General features: G+C 41.5%; 1 protein-coding gene and 1 long non-coding RNA gene across 16 annotated transcripts in view; one reads left to right on the top strand and one right to left on the bottom strand.

The window, feature by feature from the left end:
* The window catches only part of LOC111243631 (protein qui-1-like), a 233,249-nt gene that overhangs the window by 57,995 nt on the left and 151,016 nt on the right, over window positions 1-24,238 (top strand). For 10 of the 15 annotated variants that reach the window (XM_086977569.1, XM_086977526.1, XM_086977553.1 and 7 more), the window contains one exon: window positions 7,185-7,437. The exons of 2 other annotated variants lie outside the window; for them this stretch is intronic. The gene's annotated coding sequence lies outside the window, so the exon portion shown is untranslated. Of the gene's footprint in view, window positions 1-7,184; window positions 7,438-8,054; window positions 8,262-24,238 lie in introns of all 15 variants that reach the window. 3 more of the 15 variants (XM_086977562.1, XM_086977546.1, XM_086977538.1) reach the window with 2 other exon arrangements.
* Window positions 1-24,238, bottom strand: part of LOC147758532 (uncharacterized) — a 29,860-nt gene that overhangs the window by 3,981 nt on the left and 1,641 nt on the right. The window contains exon 2 of the long non-coding RNA XR_015319382.1: window positions 21,947-22,141. This is a non-coding gene — a long non-coding RNA (uncharacterized LOC147758532). The remainder of the gene's footprint in view (window positions 1-21,946; window positions 22,142-24,238) is intronic.

Genomic DNA, 24,238 nt, shown 5'->3' with positions numbered 1-24,238 from the left:
CGAGAATCTTCTGATCGACCCTCCGGGTTTTGGACTCCTGCTTCTAATCTGGCGTCGCCATAATCTAATGTGATTGTGATTTTCTCGAGCCACTTAGCAGACGGCGTTTGTGACCGATGCTTGGTCATACCCGCACCTATCTAAGCTCCATTCCCGGGCCTACCAATAGGCAACGGTATGAAAATCGTCTAGCGAAGCAAGCGCATCTCCTTGGAAGAAGCTTGTACCGCTGTGGCGCGTACAGAGCGATTTCCTCAGCATAGGCTAGCTGCTACGATGAAAGCACTGGTGGCTGGCTGTTTGATTGACCAGCCACCTAGTTCACTTCCGTTGCACGCGATTCAAGTTACAAACGATAAGGGATGTTGTAACGACGGACCGCCTCTTCCCACATAAGGACGTACAAGCTATTGTAACATGATCGTGACACCTATCCTATATATGATCGAAATAAAGAACACGCATGAAAAAAAAATCGATTTCCTTCGTATAAAATTGAAATTTAGACGCAGTAAATGTTAATACTGAATATTTTTTTTCAATCTGAACTGGGTTTCGTGCTTTATGCTGTTCGGCGTTGCTTTGATTTGTCGGTTCGTAGCGTTTGGATGTGAACCTGGGCCACCACGCGTTCTTAAATTAGCAGGAAACACGCTACTGTCGCAATTGCAGAGGAGATATAAACATTATTAATTGATTGGTTGTTGTTTTTTTTTTAAGAGAATAAATGATTTTCAAAAGGTAATATATTTTTCCACTGCAATAGCTACGAGAAGATTAAGTTTTGTTGAAAGCCAGCTACGTGAGCTATAACATGATAATTTGTTCGGACGTGTTTTCATGTTTGCGTTATTTTAAGTTCTTACAGATGATAAACTATGAAGGACAAAAAATAAAAACATAAGAATGGAGCACTGTATTTGTTCGGCTAGCCTTTTATCTCTGTTTTTTTTTTTTGCAATATTACAATCTTCTCATAATTACATTTAATAGTAAACATCAATTCGAAGCCGTATTGGTGTACGTACGGTTTTATTGAATCAGGCCCCTATATAGGACACACACTTCAATCGTAAAGGTTCATAAAGGTAGAGAAAGGTATAAATGGCGATATTTTGTTACCTTTGTATCAGCTGATTATTACAAAACAACGGCGAAGATTGATAATGAATGAGGTTCAGGTGACACTTTCGAGATTATTTGCAGTTTGCTATTGGCCATTTTAGTGAAGTATATGGCTCTTTCTGAGAAAGCATCCACAAAAAACTGATTTTAGACCCAAATACTTCCTTAGGAGTAAACTAATTCGCCCTTTCGCGGAACTATGCCGTACCTGACAAAGCAGTTTAAAAGAAAAAATCCTAAAAAAGACTTCGTCAGTTTTCATTTAACGTATTCTGGCTACCTATTAACAACTGTTGTTCTCTCATATCAGTTCAATTAGTTTCGCCATGTTGCTAGCACTCAAAGACTACGTCTGTCTGTTCGTCCAAGTCGCTGTTCCGAAGCACGGCACAAAGGACAGCTCTAACCAGCCCTTGGTGGAAACGAATGCAGTGTATCCTGCTTCTCAAAAGCTTTCCCGCACCTACTAACTTTAATAACCTAAGGGCCTTCTGCCTCCCCAGTCCTGTTGCTCTTGGTGTTTTTTTGTTGTAGCTGCCCTCGTCGTCCTTGTCGTGGTTTAGCAAATCACTGCCGCGGTCCGCATTTTTTGTTGTTGTGGAGACCTCAGATGTGTGGAAATTTGTAGCCATATTGCCAACACGTTTCTACTGCCAAGTAGAAGTTCTTTTCTTAGCTTACAACGCTGGTTTTTGCAAAAGGCATCAGAATAGTTTGGACGCTGAGCGACTACTAGCGCTATTGCTACAAAATGGCCGAACAACCGTTCTTGTTGCTATCAGTTTAGTTCCTTTGTTTTGATGGCCCGTCGTTTCTGCGGGCTTCTGTCTGCGCAGCAGAAGAGCCCGCAGACCTCAAAATATCCCGAAAAGACCTACTGCTGCTCCTTATCCAGCCTGGCGGCCTTTCGTCCTTTTGGAAATTTTGATACAGGTTTTGCATATCTGGGAAAGGAAGGCAGCAGAATGCTGCCACCAGCGGCAATGAACTTGTAAAAAGAGAATAGCTGACTGGCCTTCTAGCTCGAATTGTTGGTTCCACATACGACGACACGAACGAAAAACCCGAGCTATTTCAGTCGGAAGGCGGGCGTACCAAGGGTTCAGCGAAGCGGGGGCGGAAAATTGGAGAAAGCTACTAGTGCCTAAACGCAGAGTAGGCGTGAAGAAATAAGAAGCTGCAACACAAGCAGATTCTGCGGCAGAAAGCGTGAATGCGAATTCTGTCTCCTTTGTTCAGTTGGGCTGAAAGCCACGGCAGTGGTACGAGTGGCCCGAAAAGGAGTCATAAGCTGCTGCTGCCACACTTTGCTTTTGTTTGCAGTTGGTGTGCGATTAGTGAGTGATACCGCTCGCTTGCCCTCATGGTAGCTCAGGGTCTTACAATTTCTTTCTTTCTTGTCTTATGTGTTGTACGCAGCAACGTTCTCGTAGTTTTGCGCTGCCTGAACCAACGGGGTGCATGAATGAGCATGTCCAGCCCTCGTTCCGACACAGCGGAAAGGAAAAATAGATGAAAAAAGGCCATTTTCAGAAGCAGAGAAATGGTGTTTCTTCCTAAAAACATTTAGATGGAAACCAAGAGGGGCGGAAAACCCACAAGCTATTTCTGACACTACCATAAAACGATAATAGCCGCTTCAATCCTTCACCAGGAATAAACGTAACTAGCTCTTCGTGTGCCTTAGCTTTAAAAAAAACGCACAAAGGAGAAGAAAAAAGATAAAAATGTGTACCGTAGTGCTTTTCGTGTACAGCGTTCAACGTACACACGGACAGATCGTTAACAGATCGAGCGGATTGCCTTCCATACCTCGAAATCGTCGTCATTGTACGACTTTAACCCATAATACTGAGAGAACAGATTGTTTGCCTAATTCATGCGCATCCATGTGCAGTTAAAGAAGACCAAAGTCTAACATACACAGTCGAAACCCTGACTCTGCATATTCAAGCACAAAAAAACGCTACGTTTTCTGCTCTTGAATGTACACTTCATCCTGTAACAATCGAATCCCTTTACAATTTATCAACTAACCACAATCCGCTATTTTCGCTAGAAACGGAGAACAAGGTGCATTTAATAAATGAAGGAAGACAAATTAACATTTTTCGATCATTCTTCGGCAAATTGAACCATTCGCCTCAAAAAACTTCTTAGAAAAATAGGAACAAATTCGTCTTAGATTTATCAAAGTAAATTTCTTTGTACGTGTACATATATGAATATTGTGTTTAAGTATGGTAGATCTACTACGCTAGTTTTTGGCTCCATCTACTATAGACAAGACTAATACAAGACTAAATCGTTTGTCGTCGAGAAATATTGCTCATAATCTATTGTAATCATAGTGAGATCATTTGAAGTTAGCGACATCGGGCGTGAATGAATAGTTATCCTTCCTGCTTTCAAATCTAGATTTTTTTGGTGGTCCAGTTAGGTTTGCTTCGAAATCCGTTCATATTCAAAAGGTCATATTGAATTAAAAACAATTTGACCTTATATAGTGGTCTTTTAATCGATGGAACTTCAACTCGCTGATGTGTTTTTATAAACGATTGTGCCACCGCTAGTTAGAGCAACGCTTTCGACAAAGATCGTACGTCGCTGACTTTCAAAGGATGAACAGAGCCTCTGTACAAAGTTTCAATCACGTTCTGTGATCGAATGTGCAGCTTAGAAAAAAACCAAATGCACATTTCTATCAACCGCGTTGCCCATCTGATGTTCCACCTGCATCGTTTCGATAAACGTATGACTGAAATTTCGTTTACGAAAAAACCAAGATGATTTAGAGCAGTTCGACGAAATAGTTCGTTTTCACTTTTATGAAGCTTGTATTTTAAGCATCTTAACATTGTTTAAGCTCGTGAGTTAAAAACAACTAAAACCAAGCTAGTTCAGGCGGAGAAATATTCGAGTCATTGCCATATAGATGCGGGCCTTATTGGAATAAATGTAGAATTTCCATTATGCGGCCCCCACTACCTAGATCAGTTGTAGATCGAATGAGACCTGTGTATATACGATGCAATCTAGCTTGGTGCCCAGCTTCCAGTAATTGCCAAGCACTCCAGTGGCTTGGTCGAAATATTGTAGGCGTTCCATTGTAGACCGAAAGTAGCGAATTGAGACTGAAAACAGAAGACGTCAGCTTACGTACCTGGAAAAATTTCGTTACGTCACAACACTAACCGTGATTCCACGCAAGATTTTCGAAAACTGTTAAATATTTCATCGCGATACATACAAAGTAAAGAACATTGAGTAAATTCCCGTTGCCTTACACTATTGCCCTTTGCTGGATGGAGAATTACTATTAAGTTTCTAATTTATGACATCTTTGACAGGGAAATGAGCAAAGTTGTCCAAAGTTCAAGGCTATACTTCTTTTCTGTATATCTTCGTGACAACTAATAGAATAGCCAATAACATAGTTGTAAAGTCCACGCCGTAGTCGTAACTTGCCTCAATGCTGTCTCATTTGAAGTCAAGCGACTTTAAACATCGCTCGTTGTCGAACGACAACAGGCGGAAGTTAAAGCCTAATTGCTTATTATTTGCCTTAAATGTTTATTGAGCGTAGCTAGTTTCATGATATTTTTTGTTTCTCTATGTAAATCGGTGCTTGTATCAAGTTGGCAACACAGTCCCTGTAGCACCCTCAAGAAATCGTGTTCTTTCCATGCAGCTTGTTCTATTGAAAATATGTGAATAGTAAAGAGAAAAAAAGCTTACTTTCTTATTATTATAAACCAAGCGAAACAGCTACACTGACATATTTGACAATATTAGATTTAAACCTAAGCGTTGATTTATGAGCTTCACCTCGCGGAAGTCATCGTTCAGCCAGGTCCATCGCAGAAATTTGCCCAGATTGGCCCATATGTCGCCCACTAGTGGCGGGATATGCCTGGCAAATTTCTTGTTGATTATCATCAGGATATAGAATTAATTATATGCGCTTCTATCAGTGTAGGGCTAGCATTATAAGGGGCCCAATTTGAATAGTGTCTCACACGCGGTATTTCGATTGGTGTTACTTACGTAGCCTGCAGTCCGGGAAATAGCTGTTGAAGCCGCCTAATAGCCTGTGTTCAAATTTGACGAAGTATACTACGTTATTGATGCGATCATGGTCTGTTTATCCAGATCTTGAACGTCCTCAATATATTTTCTGTTCATAGTAACGGAATGATGCTTCTTATAGGATCTGCCGTAGCACCTAGCGCAAATTCAATGACATTTACCTTGATAAAATAAGATTGATTCTCTATTTGCTTATACTATTGTGATATATCGTGTATCAATTATTGAGCAGTTTTTAGCAACTGAGTGAATCCTCAGTGGGGATCGTTTGACGATGCTTGTTCGTTATCTCGTCCGTCGTCCCGCATCAGCATTATCGTCTAGTTGCTTGGAACTCTAGATATAGCTGGTGCCGTTTGGCGACAAAATGGAACGACCATTAGTGACCTATTTGTCGATCGTTTGGTAGGCTTAGGGCGACAATAGCCGATTAAATAATAATACACATGTATTTTTAGATTATCGCAAATGGCAGGCAAAAGCCAGGAGCCGTTCTTGGCTCATTACGAAACCGTCTAGCCCACAAGTGTCTAGTCGAACAACCCCTTGCGCCCAACTGCAGTTATCGGATCAGTACATGTGTTGTCGCTGCCAGCTGTAGTAATTGTCGAACAAGTCAGCAGAAACAACATATCCATTGTAAGTTTTGGCTCGCTGGTACTGGTCAGCTAGTTTGACTTTCTCACCTCATTAAGTCCTACTTGTTCTCCCTGCGTCAACTTAGCCGCGTCATGAGGTCATAACACGCAGCGGCCCACCCTGAGCCTGCAAGACGCACCCAAGCCAAGGAGCAGCAGCTGTTCCCTGTCGATGTTTTGCAGGGCCCACTAAAGCGATAGACAGGCAAACGACAGGATGGCGGAAAACGTGAGACACAGTGAGAGACCTGAGTCACTAATTAACATCTCATTAGAAATTCACTACCCCGACTACGAGCGACCTGACGTTCTTGCAGACTCTCGATACTGTAATGGTTGTTAAGTGTACATGCAGAACATGGACCCAGCTGGTAGGCGGACAGGCGATTCCCGCAACGACGGCCGAATAGTCAAAAGTCGAGACAGGCGGCGTTAGAAAAGGTGCTGCTGCTGCCACTACTACTACCAGCGCCATATATGCAATGATCACCACGACCAAAAGCAGTGGTCATCTTCAAGGGGTGCAACGCTATAACTCGATCATACCCGTTCGAAATTTGGTCTTCCCGAAATAGACATATGACGAGAATCGATATGAGCACTACTGTTTTTTTAGTATATATATTAAGAAATTATGCCCAGGCGTGACACGGAGGGAGCGAGTTAGGTCGGGCATGTTTCGCGCATACCGTCTAAGACAGCGTATTCTATATGCGTACATATCAAGCAAGCTTTTGCCCTGCATAGAGCACAGAGTTGTTAATCCAAAAATGACTAGTGGCTCAAAGGGAGATCCTAGTCGCCCATGTAATTTTGTACCGCTTCATTAGAAACAGTAGTACAAAACGCGGGCAGTTGATAGCTGCGTAAATCCGGCCCGATGATCTTCATGATACAGGAAAGAAATGTCTATCTCCTATATGACCCGTTAATCAAACACAGATCTTGAAAAAAATGATGAAAAATGAAAAAAAAAACAAATTCAAAAAAACGCTAGTATAGTCGACAATACACGAATTCGTTCTTACCTTTGATATCTGTCGCACTGCACTGCGAGAACATTTCAAGGCGCAAGTAGTCAATGTTCAGTGAAGAAATTTGGATCTACCGCTGTGAAATAACCTCACAGAATTTTCCAAAGCCGATTATAGATTGTCCATTGATAGGACATGGTTCAGCGTACTCGTGACAACGATATTAAGGCATTATTCTTCCGTTCAATTGTATGTGTTGCCATTCGAATTGAATAATCAGTACGGAAATTATATTTTGGTGAGGATTCGTCATGTCAATTGGAGGTTACCTAAGCTTGTGTGTCCTTTTGACTTGCAGTTGGAACCATTTACAAGGACTATGAAAAGAAGAAGCCGGCTGCGTAAGAAGCAATGGTATTTTCATCTAGTTTTCTACTCAGTCATCCCTGGAGGACGAACAGTCCTTTCGCTTTCGTTTCTACGTGCAAGTTAGAGAAGCGTTTAGGTGCACGCGAAATATTATTTCAATACCTGCTTGTCATGTCAAACGAATTGTTTACTGAAGAAAATAGTTATTATCCAGTGTTTTAATTATCCAATCGTGACAAACGGTCAGTATAAGTATAATATTTTACGATTTGTCCATTAATTATGTAGCATTTGTAAATAAAAGTACTATGAATTAGCTGGTAAGGTGCTTGACATCGGTCAGACTGGCTAGAGTGAAGCGATACGCATTTTTTTCCGGTTTTTTTTATAAAGTAAATATGTATTTTGAACGTAAGAGACATAATACACCAGAAAGGCTATATCGGAACCTCATCTTGAAAAAGCACTCAATAACACCAGTCAAAAATGTAGATTCTTGAATATTTTCATATAAATGTCACCTTTGAATAACGTCTGGTATTCCAGCCCGCTCTGGCTCGCCGCGATTCTAAACGGGTATTAATAAGTTTGGGCTGCTATAATAACTTTCTTAGTTGACACGGTCTTCTTGGCTTTCAACTAGATAGGCTGATTTGTTATTGCTACTTACGAATATTGTGTAGGAAATATATAAAAAAAATATATATATATTATTTAAATATATAAAGAATATTGTAAAGTACAAAATAGTTAATGCAATTAGGCTCTTAGCTTCATAATGTGTCTGACACTACATATAGTATGTATGTTTACATAAGTCATACAAATGCTCGAACCGTGTTTATGCAAATTTCTATAGGTTTATTAAGTCTCATGCAAAAACTCCTAGCCGTGATGCACCACCAGGACGCCGTGTGTAGAACACTCTGGTCGCGGCAATCTGAGCGCGTTAAAGCCACGCGTCTGCCAGATGGGCACAAAGGCCGAGTAGGGCGAAGAAACGGCGATGGGCGCTGGCCACGCAACAGCACAAAAAGCGTGCTATAATTATCATGTATATCACAAGGTATCGTCCCACGCAAGGTGCCCAGTTGTACGATTAGGCGTAGGGCCATGACGCAGCTATTCCCACAATTAGAATAGGCTTAACGACACATCAATAGAATTGCTATTCACTGTAGAATACGTAGCAAATAGCTATAGATCGTCCAGACAGATAATGCTTAATCAAGCCAAACAAATGAAGAATAAATTAAATAGAATGCCTTTTTTTTTTTTTTTTTTTTTTTTTGGTTACGTGAAGCAATTTGGCGCAGCAAGATGAACTATAGCCCAATGTATGTTTTTCTGACAGGCCAATTCAACCAGCATGAGAGGAAGTACAGATTGTTTTTTTAAAATTTGCTTCCCATTTTTTCGTGTTAAGCGTGTCCCGTTGCGCATTCCAGCAAGACCTCAGCACGACAGCTCATATACGCAGTCTCAGGACAGGACAGCACAGAAATGAAACGCTTGTCGATCTCGTAGATCAATCACTATCGGTTGTCGTATATAAAATATAGCTATTGGAACGAACATGAATGAAGCAGAGCATTAGCCCTTTGTTTAGATTTAATAAAATTAAAAAGTCCACAGGCAACAGAACTGGACAAATAGCCTTAATCGACTTTTGTCAGACCCCACTCCCTGTCTCCTGTACTTTTGCTCCTAGACCCGTACTTCGTCCCACAGAAGTATCTAGCAGCTGCGAGATGATCCGTGATATTGGTGCTGTTGATGACAACAATGTGTTGAAAAAGTTTTTGCCGTCTCAGTAATTCTCAAGTATGCCTTTAAGTAGTACATAGCAGGTCTGGCCTGACGAAGAAGTCTGGCTGTGAACGGCAAAAGAAGATACATCTTTGAACTCTTTTTCCGAAACAGAAGTACGAAATGTCAGTGGCAGACTTTGCTGCCTGGCTCGTTCACTAGGCGAGGGTGAGGTTGCAGAATAGATGTGCGACTGAGGATGGCGGGATAGCGATGTTGACTAGGCCGGAGATGACAGCAACTTGCTGCGGCAGCGGAATCACCAGTAGCGACAAGAAAAACAGAGTCGTATCAGTAACTACCGTTTTAGTAGGACTGGGTGTGGTTCGTCTGGTTATCTACCTGCTACGACTGCTGCAAAATCAAGCAGCCTGCTGTACGTCGACGTGGGCAACGAGTGAACGAAGCGTAGTGGTGATGCTAGTCACGGCCAATCATCAAATAGGGCGAAATGTAAAGTATTCTGAGGAGTAAGTCGGGGTTACCGAAACGACCTCGAGACCCATCGTTAGTTTTAACAAGTTGTTGAGGCGGCAACAGGGACAGATAAAGCGACGCCCTATATGATAGGATGGTTCGGACAACTACAAACAAAAGAGAAACGAAGCTGCAGGCGAAGTTTCGCATCGCCTCGAGCCAAAAAACAGCCAGCGGCAGCGTGGAGCTGTCGTGTATAGAAAGGAGCAGGCCGGAATAGAGGCAGCAAGGTAAGTGCCTCGATGATTAATTGGCTGAATACCTTTAGGGAAGGCATAAAGGAAAAGCAGGCTGTCTTGATCTTGCTGAGGCGATCAAAAGGATGTAATGGGAATAGTGACTGGGAAAGCGATTGCCGGTGAGTGAGTTAAGGCTACTCGGGGACCTTACGGCTATGCGTATTGCCCTGTCCCGTTTCAGGTAGCACATTCCCGATCCGTCGGTCGATTCGGCCGCCAAGTCCCCATCGGGATCCTTTTCAGTGCGTAGAGACCTTTCATCGTGTTAGGTTCGCTTACATCGCCATCGTTATTCCTGCGCTGTGCTGCTGTTGCCAACGCTTCGTCGATCGTCACGTAAAAAAAGCGTGTTGCGCTGAATGTCAGCCTTCCGCGCTTCACATACACGCACCTATGTCTGCGCGTCCCGGTGCACCTCTATCTGAAGTGTGGAAGGAAAAGACAGACAAGTGGACCGGTGCATTTGCCGTAATGAAACACACATACGCAGGCAGACTGAACAAATTTAGAGATTAATAATTATAGCAGGTATAGATGGTGTCATTAGCAACGGACCGCTTTAAACAGATGGATGGCACATTCAGGTACGCGCGCGTGCGTTAATCTGCACGAACATTATGCATAGAATGAATCACTTACGGAATTCCGCCGTCTCCTATTTGGGAAAATAGCCCTCTACGAGAGTAAAAATTCCACGTGAGGCTTAATCCTTTTGCTAGAACCATTGATGCGTGAAACTATGGTGTGTCATCTGTCATGTAATTTAGAGTCAATGATACGGTTGAAATAGCTAGCGCGACTTCCATTGACTATCAGGTTGCCTACGGCAAGATCGAGGTGTTGTAACAAAAAGACTTCAGCAGAAAATATCAACAAAAAGCTCTTCTAAATGCCATCCAAGTGTGTCCCTTTATTAAATTCTGTTTCTTTGTCATTACTTTCTATTCTGAGTCGTACGATTTCATTGGCAAGAATCATCTTTTAGTTCATTTAACATGGATCGAGGTTCCAGGTATATATTATTGTAACATACAGCGAAATCATACTTCTTAGCGCATGTACGTCTTAATGCTCAAATAGCAAGTAAGTGACATCCATATATTGAAGGAGACCCTAACTCATCTGACCTATACTCAAAATAGGTCGTCTTGAGGAGAGTTTCGTTAAAAAATGGCTCTTATGCGAGACCTATGGAACCTGCTCACTCAATTGTTGGATTTGTATATTTCGCAGAAATGTGTTTAGCTTAATTTGAGAATAACTTTGTCATGTTATATAAATACGACGACTATATTTAGGATTTTATCGAAATTTTGATAGTGCACGAATCGAGGTTAACGTTCCGATTTGTACGTGCCTCTAGAGCCAAGAATCGAAGTATTATATAGCTGCACTGCGCAATGGCTGGAAACAAATAGCGCATAACCTCTGATCGATCTTCACGACGGAAATAGTGAAGAAAAAAAAATTGACGCTATATCGATTAAAAGTTGTAGTCTGCTAACTAAGATAGTTTCTTTCCTCACGGTAAAATAAATATCGAACGATAACTTCTTCCATGTGACTTCGAATCAGAGAGATATAGCTCGTGAGGTCACTGCAACGACTTCCACTCTTAAAGAAGTAGTTTCTGATGTCCGGTAGTCGTTCAGAGTCAGAAGTAAGGCATTGAATTTGAAAATTTCAATGGCCCGGTTTAAGCTGTCCAGAAGCTACAGCAAAGAATTTATCTATATCTAAAATGTACCGATACAGATTCGAAACGCTCGTAAGTACAACACTTTAAAATTGATCTGAACAGCCCAACTTGCGCTTGTAAACGGCAGCGTGTGGGCTTCATGTGTTATTCAGCCGTTGGCAAGCTAATACGTCACACTAATTGAGGCAAAACATTTAATCGAGGCCTTGCAATCGAATGATGTATTCGATGAAAAAAAAAATGCCTTTGTATTCGAAATGGTTTAACCTAGGTGGAGCTCTTCATAGTGATAGTAACTTTCCTTTATATTCTGTGCGGTACATCGTTATGACGGTATCTCAAGAGTAGGCCATTTAGGAAAAACAAAAGTATATCTCATGTGTTAGCCGTTAGAACCTTTTTCCCGTTGACGGATAAATAGGTCACTTTTTGCAAACTACATATTCCTCTTTCACGTATCACAGACCTCCATTTGTCTAAACAAAGGTGTCATAGTATCCAATCCAATCGGTCAATTCTAATATCTAGATACGGCCACCTAGAATCAGACGTCTCGTCTCGTGTGTCGAATGATTGCATCGAGGCCATGCCGAACGTACAATTATATCTTAATTTTTTTCGCTATTTTAATAATGAAACATATATTTCCATTCAGGATATCAACATATGTGCATACATTATGTCATCTACACGACGATACCCTATCGTTTGTTCGGTCGGTAATAAACTGCAAAATCCTTCCAGATCCGATGTCATTATGAACTATACGTCTGTGACTCTGATCGTTAGCTAATAAGCTGTATATCGGCATGGGAAGCGTATTCATCATCCTCCAGGCTCCATTTAGGAGCTAACTAATTATTTCAGAGTATGGAAAAGCATGTAAGCAGCTCGCTTTTTACCTAACGAGAGACAAACCCTTCTTGCAAACGAAATAGTGTCAACAACAAGTCCAGCTCGTCATTATATTCGATCCTAGGAGCCTAGGAGCGGGGCATCTATAAAGCGCACGTAATGACAGGTAGACGAACAGGGTGATTGTTATTTGAAATTTAGAATACGGTCCGTTTAGCTACAACCGCTGCAGATCGAATACCTTGATTGATATTTCTCGGTTACAGAGCATTGATGAGAAAGCATTTATCAATCTAGATGCAGGTTAGATTTGCGTGTTGTATCTCAGGCGCTTAAGCGCACGGCAGGCCTACCTGTGAATTTAAGTCAGCGTTCTTCGCAGGACTCAAAGTTTCACCATACTGCTCGTTCGAACGCAGAACATAGGCTAACTCCAATATTCTCGCCACAGTCCATAGGATTGAGTTGTTTCTCTGGTGTATTAAAGTACAGTAAACGTGAAACAAGTATTTCGCGGATCCAGCCAATCTTTCCAAGCCCGTCCACTAATAGTTGCTACGGGCCCACCACATCTCCAAAGGACAACGCAGAGACATCATTACCAAAATAACGCGATGTACTATTGATAGTAGTTAGACAATGGTTTACAGAACGTCGTAAAGGGTGACGTGTATAGGTACCTCATACTCAGACATGATGACGCATTGTTGTTACGCTATACTTTATGTGTTCATGCGTCACTTGTAAAGACATCAAACGAAAATTTATACATGCATATTAAATCTAGTTGCTTAAGCTAGTAAGCTTTTGGCATTAAATTTATAGGATTTGAAGTAATTTTCGCGTTCTGTTCATTGCATCTAATTGGTGCCGCTGTACAAGGTCTAGACGTGGTCCACTCAACTGTTCAACTCAATAAAATAAATCTACCAGAACGCTGGACTCAATAGACGATCTCGCTACTTGGCCAGCCGTCGGCTCGTTTAGTTCATACTGTCCTTATGTCCTTCTCAAATCTAATGGGGATATCTTGTTACGGCCTTATTCACGAGTTCACAGACACTTACTGTAATAGATCCTTTGCGTTCGTTTAAGCAATTTCACTTAAGTTCCAGATCAATGTAATGGAGCAAAATGCAGTTTAAAATTAGTTTAATAAGTTCCCCTAAAAGTTTGGAAATTAAAATATTACGAAAGACAAAATCGATGTTTTCACATCATAACCTGGATTTTTATGTCGATTCTTATCGTTGCACAGTTGATTTAAGGATTGATTTGATGATGTTGACCCAGCGTTAGTACTAGGTACGCGTCCCGTAATGGAAACGTGTTCGCCAATGGACTATAGGAACACGTTACGTGGTCTAGGTTTAAAACTAGGCGTAGATAGACACATTTCGTCTCCCGCCAGAGGCCGGCCAACGCTTAACGGCAAACAGTGGATGTAAAACTTGAAACACTAATTAGTTCCTCGTGACAATGTACGTTCAAAGGTAGCGTGGCTTTTTGGGATGTGGTCGGTATCAGTTCCCAGAACAGATTCAGCACACCCGTTCTATAGAATTGGATTCATCCCTTCCTGTTTGCGTCCAAAACAAGTTATTACAAAACAGTCGTGCACAAATGTTAGAACTTATTATATCTTTGGGGCCGTTGTGTTGTTTCTGATTGTGTGATTTACTACCTTGGATGTAGCGGCAGAAGCCGGGGCAATATCTTGCTCACTTGTTTAAAGGACGCCGACAAAGCACTTCGTTTTGTTTCGTCTACGCCTTTCTGGAGGCACGAATGCCACTTTCGGTGGCCTAAAGCTACTAGCATATGTTTTGCACATTAGCACTAATAGAAAGAAATGACCACAGTGAGTAGGAAATGTTGATACAAAAGAACAGCTACATATGTGTGTATATACGGGTGGCTGGCGATAACGCCAAGTGTGTTTGTGCCATTACCTCAAGGCAGACATTTCTCACGCAGAACAAAAACAACGCTCATCGTTAGCAGATTCGTAAAGAAGCGTCTATCCAGATAGAAATAACTGTGGTAAACGTGTACAGCTTCGAAGACTTTCATTTACACATGTATGCTTATGTCATCCGCGTTTAGCTAGGTCGTCGCATAAACGATACAATCTACTATGGAGTTACCAATTTTCTGGCACTTGTCTTCTAATCACGCAATACGACTCGGTGTCATTACCAAATAGCATGGCTAGCAGAGGCGAGATCTGAAAAAGTAGTTCTACGGGCCGTAGGCCTAAATGTATGAAACATACGTGAGCGGTTTGAAGTCTGCCCGTTACGTTGGAAGAAACGAGGTTTTTCCTATTTCACATATATATACATCCTCTCTGCTCGAGGCTATGCTACTTTTGCATCGGATTATATGTTCTGCAAATTTTCTTCAGCGGTGCAATGTTTGGAGCGGAGGAGAAAAATAATACGGACGGCTGCACTGAGAAAAGTTCTAAGATCTGAAGGCGAGTTGTTGGCGACTTCGATACCCTGCTTGAGGGAAACAACAGACTTCGAAAGCCGATACATATGTCGTGGCAGATCCTGCGCAATTTCTGACCCGAACAGGCTACGCAATCGTCTTCTGCTTATTTAGATGTTTCGTCCTGATTTTCCATAAACGAGGAGCATTGTATGAGAAGGATGGCCGGCTGGCCGTCGCCGCATGATGGTATAAATCAGATATCCTTGTTTTCGTAAAAGGAAAAAAACGCTGTCTGCTATCATGGCTATATTACTTTAGCACGCCACTCGCTACGCGACTTATTGAAACAGGCAGTCATTATTGCGCTGTTATTTATTTAGTGAATTATACTACCGATATTTGACAGCACTGTATTTGTAGTAGGTTCGCTCGTCATCATCCCCTATGACAGATTACGTTTGCGCTCTAACGCACTAGATCTACTGGATTCATGACTTCGGTAGAGCTCGCATGGGCTGTCGAGCGTAGACACGTAAAATTATGTATTTGATATAGGTTTTTTTTAAGGCAGCTCTCTAGTCGCTAGAACGTATATGCTAGTCTTCATGGCATCGCTCGACTGACGTGTTGATAGCAATGTTTCTATCGATTTTCGAGCGCATAAAGGTTCGAGCTTACTGAAAAGTTATGAGATTTTCTAAAAATTGGCTACGTAATGGATCACTCTGCACAAACAGCCCACTGGTGCTCGTACCAGCCTCATTCAATTCACGCGTTTTATTTTTGGTGAAAATTGACTGATGTCGCGTTCGCCGAATCCACACCTTATATACATATAGGAGAGAAAGTCGGCTAGCGTCTGAGGACACGCGGAAGTAATAGTGCTATCGTACGTTATGAGATTGTGACACACAGAGGCAACATAAGACAGCATAATAGCTAGCCTTGAACGACACGAGCCTTGTGCAACCATGCAAGAGATTGGGGAAAGCCCCATGGCAACTCGTCGGCCTATAGGGAATGTCATTTCGATGCTTGATTTGAACGGTGACGAAAACTAAATACAGAATACGTTTATCGATTTTCTAGTTCTCACCGCTGTCCAACTATACGTTTCACGGATCAACTACGTTAAGATGATAGCAAAATCGAGAAATACATGAGCTCTCGTTGGTCGGTAATGGCGATAGTGGATAGGCACAAAAAGTTAATCTACATCTATAAGCGGCTTAGTAAGTAAGTTTATGCTGCTAACTTAACGGCTTCAGTGAAATGTATGATAACCCAATAGAGCAGTAAACGCTTGCAACAGCTGCCTGACTTCACCGCTGCCAGTTAGTTCGTAAGGGGTAATAATTGTATGGATGCTAGTTGCTGCCTACTGACACTGAAAACGACCTCATACTGGTAGGCAGCGTGGAAAGCGCACGTTCATCAAAGGTGTATCTAGCTAGGTCTACAAATCTAAGACGCGTTCAAGCTGCATCTAGGTCCTGCCCAACTTTTGAATTTCACACTTAGTTATATTGAGAAGGTCGCTTAATTTAGCATCTTGACTCAAGATTATATGGATAAGAACAATCTCCCGTATTCCAGGTTTTTCACTAAAGATTAGACGATTACGCCCGTAATAACAGTATGAAATAAAAGCGCAAAGTGCTATTGTGTCAAGCGTTGTTGAAACCGTGAAAATCCTAAGCACAGCTATTTCCTGTGCGTTTCTCTAACGGGTAACAGTAGACAATTCTTCTCCTCGTCCTTTGGATGGGTGGGACGCGAAGAAAAAGCTTGACGCTGTTTTTGAATGAGAATGACTCTGCCGCATGTTTCCTGTGTTGTTGGCCGCTAGTGGACATCTGGTCTCACCCGTGCGGATTCCACATCTTGACTTGATACATTATAGAACAAGTGTACTCGTTATGTTGTTAAGATGATTCTTAAATTGTCACTATACACGCATATTCATTCGATCTCGAGATCTTACTAAAGATAAAGCTTCGGTTTATCTGTCGGTGGTGAGAGCGAATGGCTTTCATTCGTCACGCTCCATCCATTGTGACAAACGTTCGGAGACGCACAGACGGTTAAACACAATAGCATTGCATTACTACAATAGTGCAGAGAGGCCTACACTGCATCGTACGTATCGAACGAACGTATACGTCAATGTAAATGATAGGCAAGCGGCAGTACGATTGTCTCGAAGGACCTGTCAGATATTATAGCAACAAAGGCAATCTGCGCGGATGCTCTGTTTGTCGATAACGGCTGTCTACAGAGTCAATCGTTCGTTCGATTCCGAGCGCATTCTCACATTATTTAACGGGCGAATCTGACGAGTAACCAATTCGTTTTCCGTGTTTTGTGCAAAAAATTACACAACACAATGGCCCGACACGAGCACAGTTTGAGCGGTCGAGATCTCCGTCATACAAATATTTGCCTTTATAGAGCGTCGAAGAATTATTCACGACTGTTGTTGATAGCGCCCTCTTTTAATAAATATAATCCCCGAACTAGTCGAGTCCTGTTCTGCTAGCTTCCAATAAGGACATTTTCGATTCATGGCCGAACGGAATACCTGCCGGGCAGAACCCCGGTTTCGTTTAAACGGTTCCAACAGTCGAGATCGACTACGAGTTCGATGTCTGAACGAAAAGCTTCTGATTTGCTAGGACGAAAACTACTTTTCCTAACGATCGTTCTAGGAGGTTTCTTATTGACTGAATGAGCTGTTTGCAAAATCAAGCTGTCCGTGGGATTTTTTGCCTGAACAAACCCCCGTATTATTGCAGATTTGACCAATTCCTCAATTTGAACTTCGTGCTTTTAACGTGCAGGAAAACCACTCCTCCTTAATAGTACGTGTAAACATTCGCGTTTTGTAGGAGATAAACTTAGTTACTTATGAGGATCTATTAAAAAATTTCTATAATGTCAGTTGAAATTCAAACGTGATTAAATCCGGTGCCCGTGCAACTGTGCGCACGAACCCAACAATATAATCCTTCACTCCTGACCTGTCGTTCTCCTTACACAGCACTTGCCCAGGCAAATCGACACCCGAACATGCAGACGTCAGTATCTCTTTGATTTGAAGCGCCGAATGGTGGGGACTGTGCAAGGGGGAGTTGGCCTTGGAACTTAGGACATATTTTAAAATCCGCCAGGTCTTTCAGCAGGTATTACTTTTTGATGAAGTCGATGTGTCACCGTGCAAGTTTTGCCTTGAATGAAGTCAGTTTACCTGCAAACGTACTTGTTTGTCTGTGATGAAATAGGATAGCGCTCATCAACATACAAATGTTTCGCACCCTTTAAGTGTGAACGGCTATGAATAATACCTGTTTCATCCAAAAAAGGAGATATTTTTGTAATAGGTCTCTAATTCGGCGTGACATGAGAGTGAAACTGACGGACATCGTTGATGAGTTGAAACCCGTTAACGTATTGCGGGTCGAATTATATGTTGGTATTCTGCGACTATGGTCAACAAAACGCAACATAAATTCATAGGCTCAATCCACGATGATCAATCTGTGCGCGTTGACTAATCTGTTTCGCGTATGGCAATACATGTAGATGTCTCGTGCAGTCGCGTCCACGTCTATGACACGCGTCGACACAGGTTTACCTGGCACAACTAGCCCCATAGCCAAACGCTTTTAGCTACACGTTGTTCAATAAATGTTCTCCAGCTGAGCGGATCTGCCTGATTCTCGCTTGACGTTATAGATATCGTCAATCAAATTAAGCTGATACTAATAATAATAACGAAAAAAAAAAGTAATAGATTGACCTTCGGTTATTCTGTTCATTACGGAAGTTTTCCGTAATGAAATGTCGAAGCGCGATCCAAGCAAGAACTGTCGAACTGTTATCACAGCATTGTGCCGTTTAGTGAACATCCGACCGGAGTTCGGTGTTTATTTTGTGTACCGTGCGTATGGCAGTGATGGCGGTTGAGGGTTCCAGAGGGCCGATAGTGACCTTGTTCTTAAGCGGACACACGCGCATATGCGTAGCTAAAGATAAAACTGAGGATGCCCTGTCTTCCAACAGTTTACGTGAATGTATGACTGTACTATACGCGACAAACCTTGCGTCGCAAAAGGGTACTAGGGCATGCGAACGCACAATGTACGAACGAAATGTTCATATTCATTTCGTGGGATGAAGATGAGTAATAGACCTCTGAAATAGCTTAGGTTGTCGCAATACAAGGCAATATCCCAATTGATACCGTGTTGCCGTGACTGTGACAGGAAAGCGTCTGCTTTTATCGTAACAGATGATAACATACTCGTTGGGTCGAAGATCTATATAGGACATCTTAGTACTAACCTATTGAAAGAGATACCCCTGGAAAGTTCTATCAACGCTTTGTCCACAAGGATTCCTATTGAGTCAGATATCTGGTCCCATTTAACACCTAATGGCCCAAAGCAAGTATCATCATAAGAAGCATCCGGACCTGTTAACTGTGCTCTTTTGACTTTGACAAATTAGTGGACAATTTTCCTTTCTTTCATTTATTAGACCAAGCCGTTATTACGCCTTATTGCTATGATTTGTTTCATAGACGATACCATCCATATATATATATATATATATAGGCGTCATCAAATACCTCGCGGATAAATTCAGCCTCTTCCGGAAAGTTGGAAATCATTTTCCCCAAGTGGAATTTTAAGCCTCTGCAGTAAACCTGCGGGCTACAAATGAAAAGTTGAGACCTGGACAGTTTCTCTAGGATTCGAAGATTGGTGCGTCGAGTTTCTCGGAGATACCCAGTAGTTCAAAAAGGGACAGCCTTTGAACGATAAGAAGAAGTGCACATTGACGACACCGATTCCTCGTTGTTGAAATCCGTAAAACGCAATTTCACGAACTTACTAACAAACATAAAGGGTTAGAGCTGGATCTATAACAAAGGAGGATCAGAATTTATCTTGACGAGTGACAATCCGAGAGTGACAGTCCGAGGAAGAGAAGCTAGAGGAGGATGCTGGTGTTCCGCTCCCTGCGCAAAGAAAATTATTGTTATTCGGCGACAAGGTCAAATCTGAATAATACATAACTCGAGGTCGTTACGAGAAAATATACGAAGCATATCTAGGCAGAGTGTAATTACCAACAACAAGTTACGGTAATGCCAGAGAAAGCTAACAAGTTGCTCTAGTCACACTAATTTCCGAAAACGTCAGTAACTATAACGGTTAATTCTTCTGTGGTTACAATGAACTGCAACTTGCTCAGTAGGTAGTATTTATTCAATGCAACAAAACTGAGGTGCCGAAATTTTCCCGAGGCCCTAACAGGCGTAAAACACAGTATCAGGTATTCAACCTATATATACAGAGCAAGGAGCGTCTCAGGCCCATCGGAAAGTTCACCAGTTTTTGCGGGGGCCTGACCACGATGGCAGCTCGAGAGATCGCTCATTAGGACAACGATTCGGTGCAGTTCAATATAGTTTTACAACTGGTGTACAAAAACTTTCAAGTACGCACGCACAAAAAAACATCAAATATTGTGTACTCATCGGAATCTACATCGGCCGAATGGATTGCCACAACTTACTAAACTTAGTAGCGTTAGGTCAATCACAGGAAAAACTTCTACCTCTATTATATTCTATGGTGCAAGGCTGTTTACCAGGAAGTGTTAGAAAAAAAGGTTCGACTGGTTGGTTGAAACAAAAAAGAGCGGTAATACAATGTTATGAGTCGAGGCTAGATGCTCCGTTGGGAGCTTTGGTAAAACCTGCAAACGTAAAAGATGCAATTAGTGCTAGTCACAGCAAAGGGTACCATCATGTTCAACGGAAATCATCTTTACTGAATTGAAAGACATCGCCAAATAATGCCAGAGTGAATTAAATATACGCACTTAACGTTGTCAGTGATCAGACAGACTATTTTTGTGTGTTTTGCGCCAACAATCTAGCGAATGTAAAAGAAAATTATGTTTATAAGTAAACGCTGGCAACGAAAATATCAGTTCCTCAAATGTTTGTCAAGTGTCGAGCTAAAGCGCCTACATGTAACACCTACGAGGTAAAACATCACATCATTACGTACCCAGGGAATATCAGTTTAAACATGTCTGTCTCTACTGTTGACAGGAATAATGGTCATTGTAATAAAGGTACGAATAATAGTATTGTGAACAGATTTTTCTTGAATTGTCGGAGCTAGTGGTCTTTAGCGTTATGTTCTATGCGGGAACAGAGAGCTTATTTACCTTATCAGTCTTCGTCTGTCACGTTACAAATGCACACCGTGATGCACGTAAATGATTGAATTTTTTTGACGCATGAAAGACAGATTATCATAGGTCGGTCACAAGTCTCACTGTCCTAAGAACAGCTTTGTACTCGCCCCTGTATACGGATAACATATAGCTAGCTCACTTGAGAGGTATGGAGACTGGAATACGAGTATAAGCAAATTTTTTTTATAGCTGTTTTTTTTTTCTGTAATGTATGTATTATGCTTGGCCCAGTGTAGGTAATCTATGTTAAGCGTACCGTATGTTTTTGGCTCCCTTTGTCCTATGTAATTATAGAGTAGCGATTATACGTGCCTCGAGTAAGGGTGCTCCCGAACTGGTATCCGTACGATGTTTGGGCCTCATTGTCAATGAATGAGGGTCAAACAACTAACGAAAGAAAAAAAGGAGTCAAAATGCAAATATGAAGTAATGCAATGGTATGTCAAAAAAAGTCTGGGCACTTATACGTTTGATTTTCATCTTTCCGGGCAGCTAGTGCTTTAACCACTGACAAAGAATCAGCGTCGTTGATAGGGGAAGGACCCTTAAACAACGAATCTGTTGATAGATTCGCTCGCTGCTGCTCTGAGTTTTGAGCCATTTGATTGACGGCGGTCGACACTGCCGCGCTCCACTCGACCGGCAAATGTCGGTTCTTTGGTGGCTCCGGAAAGCAAGTCAACGGACATGGAGATGCTTAGTAATTGCAAGTGGTCCTTTGCGGATACATCAACAGAAATATTTTCGGCGCGCATGGTAGCCCAAAGATATTTGTATGCCTAATTTCACCGTGTTAAAACGGTCAAATTTACCGGCAGGGGAAAAAAACGCTTATTAACGTCTAATAAACAACACGAAACAAACTATTATACTAAAGCTGCACGGGGCTGTCGCAGAGTAAACCTTAACTTAAGGACATAAACGAAAGAGGATAAGTACTCTAGCATGTATACTTACCGTTTACTTGCGTTAGTCGAAAACGAACAGGAAAACTGTGAGATTACTAAAATACAAGGCCAGCCTAAACCGCTTATGCACCTTCAGTTCTTTTCTTGCCAAGCCTGCCTTTTGAGCTTCTTCGACTACTCCACAGTTATACACCACGAAAGCCTGGTCTGTAACCGTTAAGACTTGCATCTAAGACGGTATACCCTGTAAGGATAGATATTGTTGAGGGATGAAGAAAAGACAACGCTAATGAGATATATCCGACCATGGAAACAACATTAGTCATTGGATATCGATTTCAGCTACTGCGAAGCATTTTGGCATAAGACAAGAAGATAAAGACATTGACTTTTCCCTATAACACTATATGGTATCAGAACTAAACGTTATCATTTCCTGAAGTTTGAATGTCTGTGCTTGCCAAGATTAACTACAACGCCCGTGCCATAGACGATTGCTTGCATGTTGCTAACGTATTCTTTTGAAGCAATGTATTACTTTCAACCGATAGTACAACAGATAGTAAACTTATCTGAAGTGCCAAGCTTTCTCGTCGGAAGCATATGCTTGTATACTAGCAATAGGATGGCGTGCTCAATGAACAGAACGTATCGAATAAATGAAATAGTCAAGCTCCGAACTAATGGAAAGCGTCGATCGATACGAAGGTGAAGCCAGCCATACAGGAAATATGCCCATTTTTTCTTTTTTAACTAGGATTACACGATTGATATAATCTATGGAATATGTAAATATAATTTTCACGAACGAAAAAAATATTCATATGTACATAAATGTAACATTCAAAAGAATTTTCCTCTGGCGCTAATGATTCATTGAAAGACGGAGCCTCTTATTGGACCAAAACTTCGCATTGGTCCTCAGTCGCAAGTAATCGGATCGACAATAATGGTTTCCTATCAATTTTCTGAAATTGTCAGGAATACGTCATTGAATTTATAGTTGTCAATTTATGTTGAACAAAATTCGGATACCGTCACGCACTGTGTACTTACTGTTGACATGTGTTGTACCAAAACAACTAATTAATTAAAAGCTAAATGATTCTTTGTTAAACGATAATGATTGATCCGAAGACGAAGCTTACTCTTCGAATCGAAATTTCGTACTTTTCAACCGCGACTAACCTATTGACTCTACCAAGTCGGACCGCGAAAGACCTCCCAACGCTTTTTCGATAGACAGCAAAGACAGGATAGGACAGAGCCGAATGCCAAAAGCTCGAGAGCAAAGAGATATCCGAACCGATTCTGGGTCAAATGAATACGTGAAAGGATCTCTGTGAGTAGCTGGGTCTATATCGCCAGATTCCACAAAGCAATTTAAGGTGGAGCTCACCATCAGCGGTGCAAAAGTGTGGAACCAAAGCTTTATTAAACCCATTTCAACGGACAATATATCACCGAATGGGAATGGAGAGTCGGCGCGAACTTTCGCAAAACCTACTCAGCTATAATAAAATCGACGTAAAGATTTCCGTTTTCGTTCAAATCTGGCTTATTTACGCCACTTGTACGGTATATAACGAAAAAAATGATGCATGAGTGCCTGTAAATTAAGTACCAATTAACACGATAACGGGATATTTAGGAAGATAATACGATTCCTAGTAAAAACACCACATATGTCGAATTCGTCGACCTAGGCTATCCTATGAGTATGCTTGAAAAATGATTTTTAGTACATGAGCTTCATCGAAGGTCGGGCGGATGAAGGGCCGGCTTATTCTGTAGCTTGCTGTAGCTATGTAGCAAATAATGCAAAGTTATTTTAAGGCGTCGAATATAAGAATACCATACATGGTATTAATGATATAATCGGTCTAAGTTAGCGTACAAGTTTACGTTTTGACAAGGTACACCTAGTACGTGACGCTTCTATCTAATATCAAGAGAACAATGGACCATCTCATTTCGCAGCCTGCCGAAGCCAATAATAAACCATTGTTATTTTTACGTCCAATTGTCCCTAGCTACGAAGTTCTAGATAGCTATGCACAATTGGATCTCTCACTACGCCTGACGGACTTAAATAATGTAAGCAATGGGAGAAAGGGAACGAAGAGCGCACTTACTTTATAAATGACGAGAAATTTTTGTTAACTACAATCTAATTGAGCGTAATAAGTATAATTTTACACTTATATAGGCACAGCTATATCCATATCTATAAGATCTCAATAGCATATCACATATAGCACATCACGCAATAGCCTGTTAGTCGGCGTTTGCTAGAAAGAAACATACATCAACTTTTATGAGACATAACATCTAATGGAAA

This window comes from Varroa destructor, unplaced genomic scaffold (genome assembly GCF_002443255.2).
Source record: "Varroa destructor unplaced genomic scaffold, Vdes_3.0 BEIS01000001.1, whole genome shotgun sequence".
Taxonomy (NCBI): Eukaryota; Metazoa; Arthropoda; class Arachnida; order Mesostigmata; family Varroidae; genus Varroa; species Varroa destructor.
This window is presented reverse-complemented; position numbering and strand designations above follow the sequence as displayed.